Source organism: Bidens hawaiensis, unplaced genomic scaffold (genome assembly GCF_021521415.1).
Source record: "Bidens hawaiensis isolate Kalapana, Puna unplaced genomic scaffold, B.hawaiensis_p1.1 tig00109942_1, whole genome shotgun sequence".
Lineage (NCBI taxonomy): Eukaryota > Viridiplantae > Streptophyta > Magnoliopsida > Asterales > Asteraceae > Bidens > Bidens hawaiensis.
Window position 1 is genome coordinate 1 of NW_027504777.1, and position 8,018 is coordinate 8,018.

The window sequence follows — 8,018 nt, forward strand, 5'->3', positions numbered from 1 at the left end:
GTTTTTTTCGAGAGTTCTTGTATGTTTTTCTTTCTTTCATACTCTTAGTCTGTTTTCTTTTTTAATTTGTGGTTTTTATTTTTACATCAAAATTGCATATGAAATCCTGAGCATAGTGTTAACGATGTGTTTGTATTTATCTATGTTTGGGTAAAAGCAATGTTTTTGTAACGAGACCGGGCATCTAACCAGCAGTCTTACTAGGTCGAAGGTCGGATCGGTCGGACTGGATTCAAGAACCTGGTGACATTATAATTAGTTAAAAAAAATTAAATGTAGAAAAATTTAATAGCAAAATAGTTTATTTTATTATTGTTTTATTCAAGTATTCGAAATAGTAATGTTCATAGGATTTTAATCTTGAAATACTAATATTTATTTATTTTGTGATTTAATTATAAAATAGTGATTTTGTTTAAAAGTATTTGGGTGAGTGTTTAATTATTTAAGGTTGAAAAGTAAGAGAAATCGTTATATAAGTTTTGAAGTTTGGTACTTTATAATATCTCTCATTAGGTTGAAAAGTAAGAGCATGTCTCGCTCTATTATATATCTCAAAATGTTTGATCCATGATATTCTTATGGTCTTAGGTGCTAGAATGTCGATTGCGAGGGCTTTACCATTAGAGCGACGATGTCCTCGTTACTCTCTTACTGATATGCGTTCAGCAACCCAAGACTTTAACAAAGAACTGATTCTTGGTCGTGGAGGATTCGGGAATGTCTACAAAGGTCACATCGAGTGTGAAAATGGCTGCCTCACTATTGTGGCCATCAAACGTTCGGACTCGTCGTCCAATCAAGGAGCACGCGAGTTTCATGCCGAGCTCGACATGCTTTCTCAACTGAGACATGCTCACATAGTCTCTCTACTCGGGTGTTGTGTTGATGATAACGAGTACATGCCTCAGGGAACTCTTGATCAGCATCTACACAAAAGTAGGGTTACTTCTTTACCTTGGGAGCGGAGACTAATGATAAGCATAGGGGCTGCCCGGGGATTGGACTATTTACACACAGGTGCGGGCACTACACATTCTGTTATGCATGGTGACATCAAAAGCTCAAACATCCTGCTAGATGATGACTGGGCAGCTAAAATATCAGACTTCGGGCTGGCAAGAATATGTCATAACTAATCAATCGACCAGTCACGTCAGCACCAAAGTTAAAGGGACTTATGGGTACCTGGATCCAGAGTTTCAAGAGACTGGTAAATTGACTAGGGGAACCGACGTTTACGCCTTCGGAGTGATATTGTTTGAACTGCTATCCGGGAAACAAGCGGTCTTTTCTGATGATGGTGAGCATAAAAGCTTGGCAAAGTGGGCTAAAAATCTTGTTAAGGAAAGAAACATTGATCAACTTGTTGCTCCTAAAATAAGAGGACAACTTTGTCCCAATAGTTTGAAGGAGTTTGCCAAAATTGCAAAATGTTGTTTGAATGATGAACCGAAGAAACGCCCTCCGATGCATAAGGTGTTGGAAGCTCTTTATAAGGCAAAGGCTTTACACGACAAGTTTGATGATCCTACAAAACGAGCAAGTTCATTTGGATTCATTTGGAAGATGTCATCTTTTGGTCTTCCAACAAAGGAAAACACCGGTACAAACTCTTTTCATTTGCACCTGCATTTTTCGCTGTCCGGTCTGGTTATGAAAACACTGATATTGAGTGTTGAAAAACATAATTAACAAGTTTGTTAATTATGTTTTTCAACACTCAATATCAGTGTTATGTTAATTATGTTTTTCAACACTCAATATCAGTGTTTTCATAACCAGATTGGACAGCAAACCGGACGAGCTATCTGTTCGACCGGTCAAACTGGCCGAAAAATACTGGTCTTAAAAAGACGGATAAGATTGAAAAATTTTAAAGAAAAATAAATAAATATATATATATATATATATATATATATATATATATATATATATATTTTAATTTTACACAACATTTTGACTCCTAAATTACAATAGGTAACATAACATGGTTTTTATCTTGATTAAACCAAATCCAACAATTGGCACAAGAGGTTGCTTAGATGTTCAGTGTTCTTATGATTTATGTTATTGATTTGTTTCTTTTGTTTTTTTTCATTTAAGGCGACCGTGACAAACATTTGTTAAAGAAATCCAAAAGCGGCAGTGCTAACCGTGCAGTGCCCACTGAGGATGATGGTTATTAGTATGAAGTGGTTCCTGATAATTCATGATATTCGACTTATGTTTGTTCATTTGCTGGTGTGGTTTGGCTGCTTGGCATTTTTTTATTGCTTAAGAACGAGACCAGAGAGTGCTAATGTTTTTTTTTATTATTATAAAGTAATGTAAAGAAGACTGTAAAAGTGTAAAGTGTTTTAATATATATTGTGTTTTTTACTTAATTATAACGAGCAGGAATCGTCCATAGCGTCGTGACGGGTCAGTTGTAAATAAAACTTTTATGAAAAGCTTATAAAAATAACTAAATAAGCACGTCACTCATGCCTTTACACATCGAAACGTAGAAAAAAACATGTGATATAGAATCAGCAAATATAGTTTTTAAAAGATTAGGTTTTACGATTCAAAAAGGGGTAGCGGCGCAGCTTGTTGCCCGCTTGCCTTCTGTTTCGATGTAATCCAATAAACAAACATATATTATAGAAGCAATAAATACCATATAATTATGATTTAGAATTTTGTAAACTCACGACCTATGCAAAACTTATCATAAATTCCGGTTAAGTTCCTCCACTCAGAAGCTCTTGGGTTTGACACCTACGAGTCCAACCAAGAGGTTTAAACTTTAAACCTCACTCTTTCAACCTTCATTTATAAGGATATTACGTGACAGATTGCGTGACAGTTAAGGGCGTCTAACAAGGGCGAAACTTATAGGGACCGGGGTAACCCCGGTCACTGCCGCTTTTTCGGTTAATAGGTAAATTTCACGATTTTGTCCGAAAATTTTTATAGGTATTGAGCGTGGTCATCCCCGAGGTGTTTCTCCAAGCTAACGGTCACCACTGAACTTTCTTTTTATAGTATCCCAGCGTTTGATTTTTATTATATATAAAACCTCGTATTTTTATAAACAAATACTAGTCGAATACTAAAAGCTTTGTTTTTATAAAACTAATTGAAGGAGGCTATTAATTTGTAATAATAGTACACTTGTTGGTTAATTTATAAAACTCATTGAAGGGGGGCTATTAATTTATAAAACACATTATTATAAATATTTTAGGTCTTTGTTGGTTAAAAAAATTATCTAGCTATTATTATTATTTATTGTAAGAACAATCATTTGCATGAATGAAGAAAAATTAGATATTTATATATCATATTGTTTGACCCGAACCAAACCGGATCGGCAACCCGAACCGAATCACCACCCGACCCAAGCCAAAAATTTTTAGGTCTGTGACTTCGGCCACCGTTGTAACTAAGCTCAAACTTCGCCATTGATATCTAAAAATGCACGTAGCATTGGAGATATAACCTATAAATATTCATTTTAAAGGAATAAAAATTATTTAGTTTTCTATATGTTAATGGTGACTAAAAAGCAACTAGAAATTATGAGTGTCTTACACAGTTACACATCTACAGTTTTATATAAACTAGGTTTGTATCCATTATGTTGAAACGGTGCATTAACACGTATTTGGTTTGTATGAGTTAAGTTTGTTATGTTAACAACACTAAATTGAAAAATGTTAGTTTGACAATACAGAAAACAACACCGACACTCGTATAAATTATAATAAAGAAAACTAACAAATGCAACTTATGATTAAAAAACAAAATAATAAGCAATATTGTCAATCGTATAACTTATAATAAAAAACAAAATAAATAAATAATAGATGATGTGGCACAACCAGACCCTACCACTTGGTCTAAGCAGTTAATGCGGAAAAATATCGGATATTGGTCAAGGACCGATATCTGAGATATCGGTTATCGCAGTGAGATATCGGTAATTTTAATATAATGTAAAATTCATAAATATAGCAATTTAACACTAATAATTTAGTATAGTCTCCTACCATTAACAAATTAACCTTTTGCAAGTTGCAAAACACTAACAATCGTAGCATGTAAGAATTGATTAAGACTTAAAACAATAACATTGAACACTAAAAGTTGATAATTAAGACTTAAAACACCGATATCGGGAATATCGGTGATATATCGGTCAAATATTAGTCCAATATCGGTCAAATATCGTTGATATTATCGGTACCGATATTCTGAACTGATATTCTGACTTATATATCGCCAAGAGACTGATAACCGATATATCACTGATATATCGATGATATATCGGTGGTATCGACTGCATAGCACTTGGTATAATGGGAGGCTTGCGCTGCAACCAACATTTTAAATATATAGCTAGGTAACAAAACCAGCCGCGTTGCGGCAATGGTGCAATTCTGCGAATTCGGTCGTTATTAGTTAAGTTTGTAATGACGACACTAAATTTTAAAAATAAATTTGTGAGCGCAAAGGCCAAAACAGTATCAGCACACTTACAACTTATGATCATCAAAGCGACACAAATTCGGTTGGTATTAGTTAGCTTCGTTTCGGTACTGACACTAAGTCCAAGAATTAAATTAATGACCAATATACTTTTATAGCGTATGATACACAAAAAAATGAGTATATCGATTAAAACGGTATTTTGCAACAGTGAGTTGATGCGAATTCGATCAGTTTCGATTACGGTACCGGAACTAAAACAAAAAAAATTACATAATTAAAGCAAATAAAAAAGATTTTGATTATGTTTGTTTCGGTTTGTTTTGATTAATTTCATTACGTTACCGGAACTGATACAAAATTTTAACACATTTAAAGGAAAAAAAACACAAAATTAATCGAAAAAAGAAACATAAAATAATCAAAAAAGATCTTGTAGTGCCGACCACCAAGATTTATCTTATGTTATTGATGAATGATGACAATTGAAAAGGCAATGGCAATTTACAAATGGTGGGGCGTGCATATGACCCTTGTTGTTTGCAAGTAACCGAGATACCTAGAAAATGATGAAGTGGCCCGAGGTCAGACATGGTGAATTCGTTGATAACTAGCTGATGATATTTTGTAGAAGATGGTCGGAGGAGACTGTTAAAATAATGTCATCAACATGCAATAAGAGATAAGCCACCTGATTACCATGCTGGTATATAAACAATGATGTATCTCATGATATAGCACTTCCAAAACCACACTTGAGTAGATATGTGGCAAACCAAGCGTACTACGTGTGTGGTGCTTATTTCAAACCGTATAAAGATTTTTGTAGCTTGCAAACATAATTTGGACGATCCACATCCCTAAAACCTGGGGGTTGTAACATATACAGTGTCTCTTCAATACGCTATGTAAAAATGCGTTTTGACATCCATTTGATGGATAGGCCAATAACGGGATATAGCAAGGCTTAGCACGGTGCGACTATTGGTGGTGGATCGCTCTTGATTAAAGAGGGTTCGGGAGGGTTGACAGTAGATCCGTTTTAGAAGGGCCGGGGACCACGATATCCTCTATAATATTCGCGTAAGTGTTTGGGCAACGATGGTTTTGGCATAGTGGCTAGGGTTTAGGCTAATGATACCATGTAAATGTTTTAATATGTATTGTGTTTTTCGTTAATTATAATGAGCGGGAATCGTCCATGCGTTGACGGATCTGTTGTAAATAAAACTTTTCTGGAATGCTTATAAAAATAACTAAATAAGCACGTCACTCGTGCCTTTACACATTAAAACGTATAAAAAAACATGTGATTTAGAATTTTGTAAACTCACGACCTATACAAAACTTATCATAAATTCCAGTTAAATTCCTCCACTCAGGAGCTTTTGGGCTTGACACCTACGAGTCCTAACTCAGAGGTTTTAAACTTTAAACCTCACATTTTCAACCTGCATTTGCTTTTTTTGCTTTTTTATTTTTATGTTTTGTTTTTATTTTATTTTAACCATTTTAATTAATTCTTAATTTTAACCTTAAAATTTTTGATTTAGCTAACAAAAATAAATCTTATTAAGATATGAGATTTATCATATCATCCAGCAGCTTCTACTAATTATTAGAACTTTATTAACCCTGAACATAAACAAACCAAAGTAGAAATTTGACTTCAAGCAAATCAACTATTATTTAACTGAAATGTTATTCAAAGAATTAATTTTAGAACAAAAATTTGTAAACCAACCCAACCCGGATAATCTATAAACATTTGTTCCACTGTCTGCAACTGCATATCTAAGATATATGCGCCATTACAACCTTAAGACACGTCTCATCAGTTCCCAATGGCACAATAGAAACAATTAACATAAACTTTTAATGAAATTATTGTAAAGTTTATATGATTTTGTAAAACTTTAAAATGTAATAAACCATTTATTTAACTACCATTTTAGAAGTTGTTTATTGTGTAAGTAATGTGTAAACCCAATAAGGTTGAATGCATGAGTATAAGGGAGTGACAAAGTTCGTAAAAAATGGTTACTAATCGGTTTATGAATCGAATTACCCAAACCAATTCCAACCTTCTATTTTGGATCGGCTCCTAATCGGTTTTTAACAAACTAATTCCTTTATAGGTTCGGGTTTGGATTTGTAACCAGTATCAATTCAAAAGTCATATTTGGCGTTCACCTCTACACCAAATCATCAATTTATAAATAGAGTGTATCAAGTCAGTCTTCAAAAGGCATGTACTAAAAAATAGCCCTTATATATAACTTTTTCATTACAGATTGACAATATATATTGTAGGGGTATGGTACTAAACCCGGTTTTACGACCCTAAATTATTATATTGGCTTATTTTATTATATGGACTAATACAATGTTATTGGGCTGAGGGGGTTTTATGGAGGTAACCCTAACTGAGCTAGGCCCATTGGGTACCATGATGGTGGCCATGAGGCTCTCTATATAAGGAGGTCTCCACCTCCTTATTAAAGGGTGATGCTCAATAAGAGCCACCACCACTTTTTTGTGTCTGTAAACAAGAGATCCTTGAGATTTCTTAGCAGTCACCTCCACACCCCCGAAAAACCATTGCAGGTCTCAAGCAACCGGAGAAGAAGATCAAGACGTGGTTCGTTCATCTCGAAAATCCGTGGAAACATCGTCATGGATCAGGTCAGATTCATTTCATGCTTCGACATTGGCGCCATCCGTGGGACGACAACGAACTACCCTTCGATCTCCCTCTCGGTTGTCAGATCTCTCCCAGGAAAAACCCATATCTGGAAGTTTACAGAAAAAGGCTTTCAAGGCTTGTTCTATTAAAGCTCAAAACGATCCATAGATCTAAAGAAAGCTTCCAGATCTGTGCAAAAAGAAACTGCCTGATTCGAATGATCAAGTCTCCGGATCTGTGATGGTTTTAGGTCCGCTCCGAGCTCCAGATCTATCTAGATCTGATTTACAGATCTAGATCTAGATTACAGACCTGGATTTTAGGTTTAAAATTGCAGATCTAACTCTTAAATTGCAGATCCAAAAATTACCAGACTTCCGCCGCCATGTACGCGCGCCCGCGGATTCTCACTCCGCAGCCATGCATGTGCCGCCGCGGGAACCACCATGTGGTTTTCGCGCAAAAGACCTCCACCATGTGGGTTTTGCGCAGAAGACTGCCACCACGCATGCTCGCCAGCGGGTCACCATTTCCGCCGACATGCGTGAGCGCCATTCCGCCGACATGTGTGAGCGCCCGTGGAAACCACCGCGGAAACCACCATGTGGGTTTTGCGCAAGAGACCTCCGCCACGCACGCGCGCTCGCGAGTCACCACTCCATCGCCGTGCATGCGCGCATCAGGCCACGCGCCAAACTTAAAGGTCGGGAATCCTCATAATATCCCATATGGCTACGCGTCATACTTAAAGGTCGGGAATCCTCATAATATCCCATATGGCTACGCGCCATACTTAAAGGTCGGGAATCCTCATAATATCCCATATGGCTACGCGCCATACTTAAAGGTCGGGAAT

At 36.1% G+C, this 8,018-nt stretch overlaps 1 pseudogene; it reads left to right on the forward strand.

Moving 5' to 3' along the window:
- The first annotated feature begins 599 nt into the window (after positions 1–599).
- Positions 600–2,189, forward strand: LOC143608234 (putative receptor-like protein kinase At5g38990 pseudogene; annotated as a pseudogene).
- The last annotated feature ends 5,829 nt before the right edge of the window (positions 2,190–8,018 follow it).